Below are 13,985 nucleotides of genomic sequence, written 5' to 3'. Positions count from 1 at the left end.
TGGATTTGAAAATCCTGACCAGTTATACAAACTGGATTTGAAAATCCCGACCAGTTATAAAAACTGGATTTGAAAATCCTGACCAGTTATACAAACTGGATTTGAAAATCCCGACCAGTTATAAGAACTGGATTTGAAAATCCTGACCAGTTATAGAAACTGGATTTGAAAATCCCGACCAGTTATGAAAATTGGATTTGAAAATCCCGACCAGTTATGAAAACTGGATTTGAAAATCCCGACCAGTTATAGAAACTGGATTTGAAAATCCCGACCAGTTATAAAAACTGGATTTTAAAAAATCTCGACCAGTTATAGAAACTGGATTTGAAAATCCCGACCAGTTATAAAAACTGGATTTGAAAATCCCGACCAGTTATACAAACTGGATTTGAAAATCCCGACCAGTTATAAGAACTGGATTTGAAAATCCCGACCAGTTATAAGAACTGGATTTAAAAATCCCGACCAGTTATAGAAACTGGATTTGAAAATCCCGACCAGTTATAAAAACTGGATTTAAAATCCTGACCAGTTATAGAAACTGGATTTGAAAAATCCTGACCAGTTAAAGAAACTGGATTTGAAAATCCCGACCAGTCATAGAAACTGGATTTGAAAATAAAGGATTTAATCTGATGTTTTGAAAGTGATTGAATTTGGGAGATTTTAACCTGAGGGTTGAGAAAATGATGAGATTTTGAAGATGTTGTAACAAGAGGTTGGGAAACTGATAGAATTTTGAAAGATTGAAGATCTTGAAGGTTTGGAAATGATAGAATTGAGGAGTTGCACCCTAAGGGTTTGATCTTTTTTGGAATACATGAGCAGCGGGAGCTGGATCTTTTTGGAATACAGGACCAACGAGATGCTAGATCCTTTGGAAATACATGACCAGCGAGATGTTGGATCTTTTGGAAATACATGACCAGCGAGATGCTGGATCCTTCGGAAATACATGACCAACGAGTGTTGGATCCTTTTGGAAATACATGACCAGCGAGATGTTGGATCTTTTAGAAATACATGACCACCGAGTGTTGGATCTTTTTGGAAATACATGACCAGCGAGATGCTGGATCCTTTGGAAATACATGACCAGCGAGATGCTGGATCCTTTGGAATACAGAACCAACGAGACGCTGGGCCCTTTGGAAATACATGACCAGCGAGATGCTGGATCTTTTGGAAATACATGACCAGTGAGATGCTGGATCTTTTAGAAATACATGACCAACGAGCGTTGGATCTTTTGGAAATACATGAAGTTTTGAGAGATTTAAGTCAGACTTGAATTTAGAAGGAGAAAGGTCTTTGGTCAGAAGACTGATTTTAGAAGGTTACCGGTATGAGAACTGGATTTTCCAAATGAGCTCAATATATGATTGAAAAGTTTGAGAAATAACCAGTGCGAGAACTGCGTTTTGAAGATGAGCTAGATTTTCAAAATAAGTTTTTAAAAGATAATTCAGGATTTTTCCCCTTATCCTGAACGGGGGAAATAACAAAAAGAATACCTCATTGAGAGGAGGCATCAGGTTTATCCCTTAACCTGAAAGGGTAATTTTTAAAGATAAAGGTAGATGAAATTTTAATAAGATTGAAAAATTTGTTAAAACTTGACAGGGATGAGCAATAGCTTGAAGAAAATTTGCTCAAACCAAAAGTGAATTAGATGAAATGAAAATAAAGATCACAAGATCAATTGAGAATTAACAAAATTTGAGGAAAGAGCTTTCGTCTAATCCTGCCTGCATATGATGAAGAAGATGATTATGGATTAAAATAAAAATGCCCCAGTATCATAAAAAAGAATGTAAGAATTGATAGAAGATAATTGTTTTATTGAAATGACTCTTTGAATAGTACAAAAGGCTTTAGAATGAAAATTCTAAGTATAAAATTTCTTCAGATGCAGAGCGTTGATGGGATCTGGCATTTCCACCCCCCGTCTGCATTTATTAGACGATACGAATTGCGAGGCAAAGCCTCCTTAACCACATAAGGGCCTTCCCAATTAGGTGACCACTTGCCCCATGGTCGATGCTTGAGATGAGCTGTCGATCTGAGCACCAAATAGTTAACTCGAAATCTTCTCTCAATGACGGACTTGGCATAATGTCGAGCTATCCTCTGTCGATAAGCTTGAGCATGCTCTGCTGCCTTGAGCCTTTTTTCATCTAGTAGATCCAACTGCACCAATCTCTGCTGCTGATACTGATCGAGTGACAATTCTATAAGTGAAGTAAATTTGAGAGCGGGCTTTTGGATATGGAGAGGTAACACCACTTCAGTTCCGTAAACAAGTTCTAAAGGAGTGGCATTAGTCGGGGTCCGAATGGTGGTCCGGTATGCCCAAAGTGCGTCATGAATCTTCTCATGCCAATCTCGGCCTATTTTCACAGTCCTTTCCAGAATACGGATCAAGATTTTATTGGTAGCTTCTGCTTGGCCATTCCCTTGAGGATAATAGGGAGCTGAGAAATGATGGGAAATTCTGAATTTAGAACAGAAGGTTTTCATCTTCTCATTTTTAAAGTGGGTTCCATTATCTGAGACAATATCGTGTGGGATGCCGAAGCGGCAAAGAATGTTCTTGTGAATGAAAGAAACCATATGGCAGCCTTCTACCGTGCGTAAAGTAACAACTTCAACCCATTTTGTGAAATACTCTGTCGCAGCCAGAAAGTATTTGTGGCCATTGGAAGCAGAGGGAGTAATCAGGCCGACGACGTCAAAAGCCGACATAGAAAATGGCCAAGGAGAAACAAGTGATTGTAGATATGCGGCCGGAGCATGAATGTAAGGCGCGTGTAATTGGCACTTGACGCACTTCTTCACAAATCTATGACAATCCTGTTGCATGGTGTTCCAATAGTACCCTGCTCGAACGATCTGCTTAATGAGAGTTTGATAGCCAACATAGCCACCACAAATCCCTTCATGCGCCTCTTGGATAACTTTCATAGCCTCTTCTTTGTCTAAACATCTGACATATTCAGAACTGAACCCACGACGGTAGAGGACATTGGCCAGAATGAAATAGTGGGTAGACATGCGCTGAATTGCACGTTGCTCCCTTTTTGGCATTTCTGGTGGAAATTCACCAGTCTCAATGAAATTTTTGATATTTTGATACCAAGGTTTCTCCTTCTGATTAACCTGATTTACTTGCGCAATTGAATCGAAAGCGGGCTGCTCAAGTCTGCCAACTTCAAAAGAACGACATGATTCACTGCCTTTGAAAGATAAAATGGAACCCAGACTGGCTAAACCATCAGCTATTTGATTATGCTCTCTTCTGATATGACTGAACTGAAATTCTTCGAAGTTGTCCACAAGAGTTAGGACGATCTTCTGATACGGAATCAGTTTTGGATCTTTTATTTGCCATTCAGTGTTAACTTGACTGACGACGAGTAATGAATCGCCAAAGGCATGCACTCTCTTGACGTTGAAATTTTGTAGAATTTTGAGGCCTTGTATTAGAGCTTCATACTCGGCCATGTTATGAGTGCATTGAAAACCAAGTTTGAGAGAATAAGGGATCATTTCTTTTTCTGAAGTGATTAACAAGACTCCGATCCCGATGCCAGACATATTTTTAGAGCCATCGAAGAACAAGTTCCAAACTGGGGGCTGTTGGATGTTACAGATGTGCTCATCAGGAAAATCATCTTCTGCTTTAATTTCTTCTGTCAAAGGGAAATCTGCCAACTGCTCTGCGATCGCTTGGCCTTTAATCGACTTTTGAGAGACATACTTTAAGTCATATTGCATTAGAAGGACTTGCCATTTCGCAATCCGTCCAGTGAGAAATGGTTGTTCCAAGATGTATCTGAGAGGATTAAGTTTCGATAGAAACTTGATTTTAGAAGCCAACAAGTAATGTCTCAATTTTTGGCACATCCAGACCAGAGCTAGACAAGTTTTCTCCATCTGAGAATACTTCTTGTCATAATCAATGAATGTTTTGCTCACGTAGTAGATGGCGTGCTCTATCAGGCTGCCTTCTTCATACTGCGCGAGGAATTCACCACAGGCATTCTGATTGACTGAAATATATAGTAAGAGAGGCTTTCCCAGCTTTGGCAGCTTTAAAACTGGTGGATTAAGAAGATACTGCTTGATGCGCTCAAACGAGAGTTGGCATTCCGATCCCCACTCAAATTTAACTCCTTTTCTAAGCAAATGGTTGAAAGGCTCGCATCTCATGGCCAAATTAGAGATGAATCTGCGAATAGACTGAATACGCCCTTGAAGGCTTCGCAGTTCCCTAAGATTAGTAGGAGGCGACATATCAATAATGGCTTTTGCCTTGGCGGGGTCCACCTCGATTCCTTTCTTGCTGATAATGAAGCCGAGTAATTTGCTAGACTCAACTCCAAAAACACATTTCTGAGGATTAAGTCTTAATTTGTAAAGAATGAGTCTTTCAAAAACTTGACTAAGAGCATCGAGATGATCCTCTTCTTCTTTAGACTTAACTAGAATGTCATCCACATATGCATCCATATTCTTATGCATTTGATCGTGGAAAATAACGACCATTGCCCTCTGATAGGTTGCCCCGGCATTTTTGAGCCCAAATGACATTACTGTATAGCAGAAGGTTCCCCATGGGGTAGTAAATGAAGTCTTCGACTGATCACGAACGGCCAGCTTGATCTGATTATAACCTGAATATCCGTCCATGAAAGAAAACATGGCATGACCTGCCGTGCTATCGATCAACAGGTCAATATTAGGAAGTGGATAATCATCTTTCGGGGTAGCCTTATTAAGATCCCTGAAATCAATGCAGATCCGAACTTTTCCGTTCTTTTTAGGGACTGCCACGATATTTGCTAACCAATCTGAATAATCAATGGCTCGGATGAAGCCTGCTTTCAATAAATCTTCAAGTCCTTCCTTGACTTGTTGCTCAAATCGAGGGTCTAATTTCCTCAGTTTCTGCTTGATTGGTCTGGCTTCTGGTTTCAACTTGAGTCGATGCTCAACCAGCTTGATATCCAATCCTAGCATATCTTCATAAGTCCAGGCAAATACTTTCTGATGCTTTTCGAGGAATTGGATGAGTCTAGCTTTTTCAATTTCGCTTAGACTCGACCCGATTTTGAGAATTTTTGGATCATCTTCCGACCCGATGTTGATATCTTCAGTTGGATCTTGAACCAAAGATGATGGTTATCCTGCTTCTGAATATGAGCAAATTCTGGCAAATCCTGAATGATGAAATCAAACTCGGCTGGCTCTTCAATCTGCTCTGCTGCCTGACTGACCTCTGCTCTGTCTTTCATCTCGGGAAACCTTGCAAATTTTAGATATTTGGGATTGATAACGAATTTTGTCATTGATTCAGGAGTTAATGGTCCTGAAAATGCCAAAAAGAGGTTTTTAGGGGAACGTACAAGCCAAAACAATTTTTTGTATGAAGCAAAGAGCAATGACATAGACAAAGTATAAGAAGGAAATGATAGATGCCCGAATATGAAAAAAAAGATTGATCTTTCATTGATTGAAGCAAAGTATTTACAAGACACTGACAAAAGATGGGACTGCGTCGTCCCTACAAAAAGATGAGAAAAGAAAGCAGGAAAACTAAGGCATCATCTTCATCGGCTTCCTTTGACAAAAATGGTCTTCTTGTTGGAATCCTTGTCGGCGAACCCCAACCCTGAAATGTCTGCATGCTGAACTGGAATGATAGGCTCTATTATGCCATCCTCATTCTTCCACATGCCTTGGAATGGCTGATATCCATGTTTTATCAGCAGATCAAATCCCTTTCTTGCTTTGGAAAACTGAGGGAATAAAGGATGATCTTTGAAGAAGGTGTAATTGATCCGTCCTCCTAGCTTGAAGAAACAAGGTCCCTGCCATTGGACCGCGACTGCAACATTCTCTTCGTCCATGACATCCTTTAATTTCAGCATCTCTAGGTTGTCGCTAAGATTGATTTCATCTGCCTCCCGGATGCTGGGAATATCTGCTGTAAATGTTGGACGGGGGATCATAGGCTGTGGCAGCCTTTCTTCAGGGTCTTCGCCCAAAATGGTAGTGATCATTCCGCCTTTGGACCACTTGATGCATTGGTGGAGGGTCGATGGAATTGCATTGGCATTGTAGATCCATGTTCGTCCCAACAACAGATTGTAAGTTGGCGGCACATTAACGACATGGAATAGAACCGTATGTACTGAGTAGTTAATGAAAATCTCTAAAAAGATTTTGCCTTTGGCAGTTTGCCCATGATTATCGAAGCCATAGATAGTGATAGGATCAGGCACATATTCTTCTTCTTTCAATCCCAGTGCTTTCGCTGTCATCTCTGGGCAAATATTGAGGCTGCTACCTCCATCAACGAGCACATGCGGGACAGTCATGCCCCGGGTCCTTACCACAATGTATAGTGCATTATTGTGGAATGAATGAGGCTTAGGCAAGTCCTCATCAGAGAAAGTAATAGGCGCATTAGTCATCGCCTGGTTTACAATCTGCGCCATGTCTTCTGGCGTGGTGCCTGGTTTCACCTTGATCTTTCTCAGTAGATCATCTAATTTCTCCCGATGCTGGGGAGAATCATGAGTCAATTCGAAAATGGAGATGTTGGAGAGCGCTGTAATAGGCTTCTGAAAGCTTTTGGCCCGCTCTTCTGCTGCTTCTGAGGTTTCTGCTTCTTCTGTGCAGGCTTCCTTTTTCAGAAATCTCTTTGGAAAAACTTGGGTTTTCCCACTCTCAACTGACATGTTTCTTATATTTAAAAATGAGAGGATATCCCCTCTCTGAAATGCAGGTTGATCCTGATGTAGAACCATCACATGATGCTGCAAATTTATCTCTTCGCTGGAACATGGATGTATGTGACTCTGTGGCAAGAAGGAATGTTCAGAAATGGTTGATGCTGAATGCTTTGGGAATGGGGCGGACAGGATATCCATTTTGCCCTCTTCTTCATCCTCGATGAGGATGCTTTTATCAATGCAGTCCTGGATCAGATGCTTCGGGACGGAGCAATATTCAGTGTCATGGCCCATCGCTCTGTGGAACTTGTAGTACTGTTCCTTAAATCTTCCCATGAGCACTGGCGGATCTGCAACCTTGGGAAGTTTCACCATCCCATGAGACAACAAGTATTCCAGAATTTTCTCTAGAGGCTGATCAAGGGGGGTGAATTTCCGATCCCTACTCCAGTTTATATGCTTAGGTTTTTCTTGAAGGTCCTCCTTTTGTTGAGGACCGGTCGGGAGAGGCTTGTCACTGTTCTTGAAGAATTTGCCCTTTCTGCCTCTATTCTGCTCGGGCTTCGTGCCACTGCCACTGCCTTGCTTGCTGCTACTGCCCTGGTTATCCTCTGGAACCTCAGCTGAGTAAGTGAAGTGTGCTTTCTTTTTCGGGTCCTGGACATTCTTGGCCAAAGCAACACCTTCATACATCCCGTTTTCTATCCCCATCTCGAGCCATTCTGCTCGCTCTGTCAGTTCAATGAATGACTTTGAAGGATATGGGAAAAGGAGGCTTTTCAGGGGCTGCGAGAAATTGTTGAGAATGACTTGTAGGGCATGTTCCTCAGAAATAGGGTTCCTCATTTTGTTGCAAAGGCTTCTCCACTTGTGAATGAAGTCTCTGGCCTTCTCATTGGGCTCCTGTTTCAGGTTGCACAGGTGGTTCAGGGTAGGCAGAGCTTCCGTGTTGAATAGGAAGCGTTCAACAAACATGTTGATGACTTTATCAAAATCCCTCAATTCGATGGGATTGACATGCTCAGCGTACCATTTGGCAGCTATCCCCTCCAGACTGCAGGGAAAACAGAGAAATAGCGCACGGTTGTCTTCGCTGAACCGAGCGCATTCCGCAAAGAACGTGGCAAGATGGGCCTTGGGATCTCCGGATCCATCAAATTTAATGAATTTCCGGGGGAGGTTATCCAGATTGATGTCCCCTCTAAACCGAGGTAGAAATCCTGCCTGGTGTATGACCTTTTTCCTTTTTCCCGAATTTGCAGGTCTTTGACAATTTTGGTCAGTGCTTGGATTGAATCCTCTGCGGAGGCCCCATACTTGGGTTTGTTTACTGACACTGGCTCTTCTACTGGCTTCTTGGATTGTCGCAGATGTTTCGGGATGTAGATCAACTGCTCTTCTTCCTCGGAGACTTCTTCTGCTGACCCGGAATCCTCAAAGGTGCTGTCACGCTGTACTTTCTGCTTGCTGATCTTAACCGGCTTTTTTATGGGCTTCTTCTTAGCTTTGCTTTTGGAAGCTGCCTTCTTGGGAACAGCCTTAGCCTGCTCGGCCATCATCTTAGTCATCATCTTTTGAAAAACCCGGTACATGGCTCTCATCTCCCGAGTCATGCTTCTTGGATATTCTAGGAGAATTCGTCTCCTCTGGCTTGCTGTCACTGTGTCGTTGAGCAACCTGTTTACCAGCCCTTGTCTGAACCATTTTCAGATGCCAAAGTTTTCCCCCTGTTGCTCTGTGTGGATAGGTACTGCCTCTAGGTAGACTGGTGCCACCTCTTATGCCAGAGGTGCTGAGGATTGACCTTCTCACAGGCGACTGCAGGGAAGATGCCTTGCGGAGAGGTTCTTCTTGTCCTTGCAGGGGGAACCTCGGATGGAAGAAATATGGCGATTCTGAAGGGCTCTTGATGGACTTAACTGGTTGAATCGTGGAATGTAATGGAGGATTCCAGAGGAACTCGGCGATTGATCGGTATTTTGCAAGAAAGGAATGGATGAAGTCGATGGATTTGCAGAGAAATTCCAATACCCTTCAAGAAGAAGGATCAGTGGATGCTTGTTATTTCCAAGAAGACGGATGGGAAAGAGAATTTTTATCACCGATGAAGATGCCCCCCCTTTGAAGAAGATGGGGTGCCTCTTCTTAAAGAGGGCCCGGATGATTCGAGAGTGAAGACTGTTGCAGATGGAAGGTGGGAAGCGACGATGGCTGTTGAAAAACGGACGATGGAGAGAGGCAGCGAGTCTGCAGCCGTTGCAAATCTTCTCTATTTAAAAAAGGAGGTCCCCCTTAAAAAAAAATTTGTAAAATAGTTCAAAATTGAGGTTTTCAGCAAGAAGCTTCTTAAACTTTGAGAATCATTTGCTTTTCTTGTAGTTTTTCCCATTTTTTTTTTTTTGGTTTTTTTTTTTGTTATTTCTCAATTTTTTGTATTTTTAGAATAAAATTCTAAAGTTTTACGAGAAACCAAAGATTAAAACTATTTTTTTTGCGTTTTTATAAAAATATTTACAAAAGGGAATTTTTCTGAGCTATTTTGAGAAAATTTCTTCAGAAAATGGATTGGTGTCCGAATTTTTGAGAAATATTCGAGGTTTACAACCTCGAACTAAGAAATATAGGGTCGAGGATCCAACAGAGTGCCGGATGAGCCGCCCGAGCCTTTCAAAATCATTTTTTGGTATTTTTGCGATTTTATTTTGGAAATTGGACAATGGGGCTCAGATTTGGATTTCAAACACTGGGTTCAGACCCGGAGTTGAATTTGAATATATGAATGTGGAATTTAATCCAGAAATCTGAAGAAAGACTGAAATTTAGCTTTGAAATCACATTGATCTTCTTAGAAAATAGAGTCAGGGGCAAAAAGGTCATTTTTACAAAACTTTGAAAAAATTGGGGTGTTCACACTCCCTTCAAAAAGGAGGAAATAGAGGTGAGAAAATGAAAAGAGAAGGAAGAGAGAGAAACCACAAGAGAGGAAAAATTTTGCGATGATCACTGCCCCCTAATTTCGAGGACTAAGGACCGGGTGAGATGCCTAGCTCTCATAAAAACTAGAATGTCACACGGAGTTTGTACCATCTACCCTCTCCAAGGTAGGCCATGGATCTAGTAACATACACTGTCTTTCAGGTGTACCCAGAGCTTTGAGAAAACCTGTAACATATACCATTTTTAGGTATATCGAGTATCCCAGGAAACCAGTAACATATACTGTCTTTCCGGTATACCGAGAATTTAGAAGTTTCATTTATGTCATCATGTATTAATTTAGCTTTTATTTTTTATACTAGGGTATACATATTGTACCCCACTAGGTGTGCCACAACATGGCATAAGCCAAGTTTAACAATTCATAAGTGCTCGTATGGCACTATCAGCTCTGTGCAAAGCTGTAAGCTCTGTTTTAAACTTTTATATGCTCATGGCAGGTCAAATGCCTCTTATTTAGCTAGTTTTTGCAAACAAGCACATACGAACCGACACTAGACATGGAGAAAATCATTTATACGCAATCATAATGAAATCAATGCGTAACATGATTGCTCACATGGCACCACAAGAGTTTTGTATGCATAGCTTCCCTTTTGTACCCCATGCCACTGTAGTTCTCCATAATTGAGCAGTTATAACAAACATATGAATTTAACAACAGGCCATATACAAAACCATATGCAATATGAATACATCATTGCTATCTCATTCATTTGCCATATTCATCAATACGTAACATTCTTTCCTTAAGTAGGTAATAAAACCATTAGGTTGTTTAAACATGTGCACTGCAGTGATGTGTGCCATAGCCAATATATATCTACCTTAGTGAGTTTCAGACCTACTGTGAGTATGTGCATCGTAGTGAACATCCAATGTAATACATATATCATTTAAAGGGAAAGTATCATGCGAAATTGCCCTTTTTCTATAATTGACAAACTCAAGAATGAGAGAAACATTCATTTCATGGAACAAATAGTGTAATATGCACCTTTTGCAAAAATGTGTAAGTGAACAAGATGATAGTAAGAACCATTCCGAATTTCCATATTATTTAAGCATTTATTATTTAAAGATCGCACAAAACCTTTGTCGCTCAAAAGGATTTAATATATACTCGCTCAAAAGGGAGTGTCTTTGTGAGATAGCAACCAGGAAGGGACCTCCCTCGAGATGGCACACCAATTTCATTGTCATTGGCAGACACAGAGATAAATGTAAATAGGTAGATCAGACATCGGGGATTTGGCAAAACTAGCTTCTCCATTTGGGTCAATGGTGTTCTACATTTTGGTGCAAGGAATGCCACATACTCTGTGCTGGACAAGGTTGGCATAAAACAAGCTAACATAAAATGAACTTAGTTTGTTTCCACAATGATCAGTGACATAACAGGAACATAGGTTCTTTATGTGGAAGCAAAATCAGGGCATAGTTATAATTGTACAACTTCCTTGTAACCAACCTACTTGATAATTTCCTATATAATTCAAACACTTTGAATACAGCCTAATGGGCGACCCATTAGACTCGTGGCAATAAAAAAATAAAAAACAAGAAATAGCAGGCTTTTGACTTCTTATATTGCATAAGCTGTGGATACCACAACTACTGAGCTAGAACCATATTTAACACATATGATGGGTATCATGGCAACTAACTGGTGACTCAGTGTTGTAACCTAGACTTCTCACGAGTTCTTTTAAGTTCATTGATTTGTCTGCAAAAATAATTACCAAGACGTGTTAAAACCCAATATAAATTATTTTTTTATCATTGCATCATGAATTTGGAGGCAGGTTGATCCACATACATTACTTCCATAAGATATGGAGGAGCAATACTTAGGAGAGGGCCCTAGTGACCAAGGCCATAGGTCAGCAAGTACTGAAAATTCTAAGTATATTAGATATAAATGTTTGAAGAGAATATGCTTCTTACTTGGGTTGTCGAAAGTGGAGAATGCATTAACTATGGTCAAGACTTTGTATTGGCTATACATTACTGCCCCAAACTCTTCAAACGTCCTCCACATAAGGAAATACTAGGGGCATTTGTTTAAGCCCCATTATTTTTAAAGGTGTGGCCTTTCCCGCTAGGGCTGCAATGAATGTCCAGCAGAAAAAGGATGTGGCATCCACATTAATGTGGGTTCGCCTTTTTCAAAGGAAAATGGCTTCCATCTTGGTGCCCCTTTTGATGGAAAGTGGAATCCCCAGCAATGGTTTGCAACAAATTCAACCCCTCTCCCCAAAAAGAAAAATGTGGCAGAAATGTACTCGATTGCTTCTACAATGACTGTGAAGCCCCAGCAAATAGATGACCCACTAGTTTCACAATCCATATGTGCCCAACAGTTTCAACGATCTGTAAGGGGGGTTTCAGCCTTCCAGTGGTTTGATGTTGACCAAACAGTCCTGCAGAGACAATGTGGTCTTGAGAAGAACACATACTTTTAACAATAGTAGGTAGTAGGTGGAAGTTATGACTGGTTCAGGCACAGACAGAACTACTGCCAGGTTGGAAGCCCTGAGGTTAACTCATTTGATCTTGTTTTATCCCTTGTTTTCTTGTCTCTCTCATTCAAGAGGATTCTTTAAGTATTGCATTGAGGGTTATTCTACTCCAATTCATTAATAGAACACCAAATTTACCTTTTGTCCTTCACTATCATGGTGAATTAGACTAAGTTGATAAGGCGCATCCAACTCCATGGTGCTCAACTGAGTCCTTACATACAAAAAATGCTTGACATGGAGAAACAATACTATTAGTAGCAAAAGACATACAACGACAATGCCACAAGCCAATAATGTCTACATTTGTACGAAACTTTTGTATAGACATGAGGAAATTCAAAAAATATCCTGAAAAAGCAGGTTGCTGGTGTATCATATGAAACTTTTCCACAATTTGTAGTTAATGGAAGCAACATATATTACAAAAAGTTAGTAACGCATGATATGCATGTCATATCTCCATTGGCTGATGAAACATTCATAGAGGAATGTGATCCAAATGATGTACCAAGTAGATGGGCAAACAATGAAGAAGAAGAAGAAGAAGAAGAAGAAGAAGAAGAAGAAGAAGAAAGTCAAACTAGTGACGAGGAAGAATTCTCAAGCTAGTGAGCAAAATCTTATACTACAAACCTCTATTTAAATGCATTGTAATACTTGATGTGAGTTGTATTGCAATACTTGGTGTGAATGATTAAAAATTTTATTTCAATGTATTGTAATACTTGATACGAATGATTCAAATGCATTGTAATACTTGATGTGAATGATTTCAATTATCTGAATGTATTATAATTTATGCAATTAACGAATGATTTGAATTAGTGCAATACTTGATGTCAATGATTTGAATTATTTGAATGCATTGCAATGCTTGATGTGAATGACTTGAATGCATTGTAATACTTGATGTGAATTATTTGAATGTATTGTATGACATATGTTATTTGTTAGAATATGGTTCGTGGAGGTTATAGTGGTCGCTCATCCAGTAGTAGCCAGGCTCAACCTTCATCTTCACGGGCTCCTGTGATAGGTATATCATATAACTAATTAGATGCTTGATTAGTTCAAATGCACATTCTGAGAACTTGGTGTGTATTCTTTTACAGATGATGTTGCGCCTGTACACGACCCACCTACACCAGTTGATCGCACAAGTCAACAGCCAACACAGGAAACAGGGTCTTCTCAGGCTGGCACAAGAAGACTCATTCGAATAGTGTATATCGATAATTGACCGTAAGTATTTTGTTTTCAATTATTGCATATCTTTTAAATATTTTATATTGATATTTACTGTGTAACAATTCATGTGCAGCACGAGGTTTGAGCCACAAGAAGTAGTACGGGAGATTAGGAATTCACTTCTTCAACATCTACCAGGACCAGTTGCTCAATGGAAAGAGTACCCAAAGGAGGTATTAGACAGATTGTGGTCCTCATTCATGGTATACAGTTGTTCCTCATAGTTAATGTGTTTCATATTTAATTTATTTAAGCAATGTCTACTAACTTTCTGAAAATATTTGTAGGCTTCGAATCGCTTTGCAACTACGGTGGAAGAAAATGATGCAAGGAAGGTGTGGCAGAAGGTGGCTGCCAATCGATTTGCAGACATGCTGCACACTATGAAGACTGCAGCAAAAAAAGCATCTGGCGTAGTAGATGATCAATTACTGTGGAAGGGCCATGGTCCTATTACTATCAGGAGAGATTA

This window comes from Nuphar pumila, chromosome 9 (assembly GCF_984573655.1).
Source record: "Nuphar pumila chromosome 9, dmNupPumi1.hap1.1, whole genome shotgun sequence".
NCBI classification, from domain to species: domain Eukaryota; kingdom Viridiplantae; phylum Streptophyta; class Magnoliopsida; order Nymphaeales; family Nymphaeaceae; genus Nuphar; species Nuphar pumila.
This window is presented reverse-complemented; position numbering follows the sequence as displayed.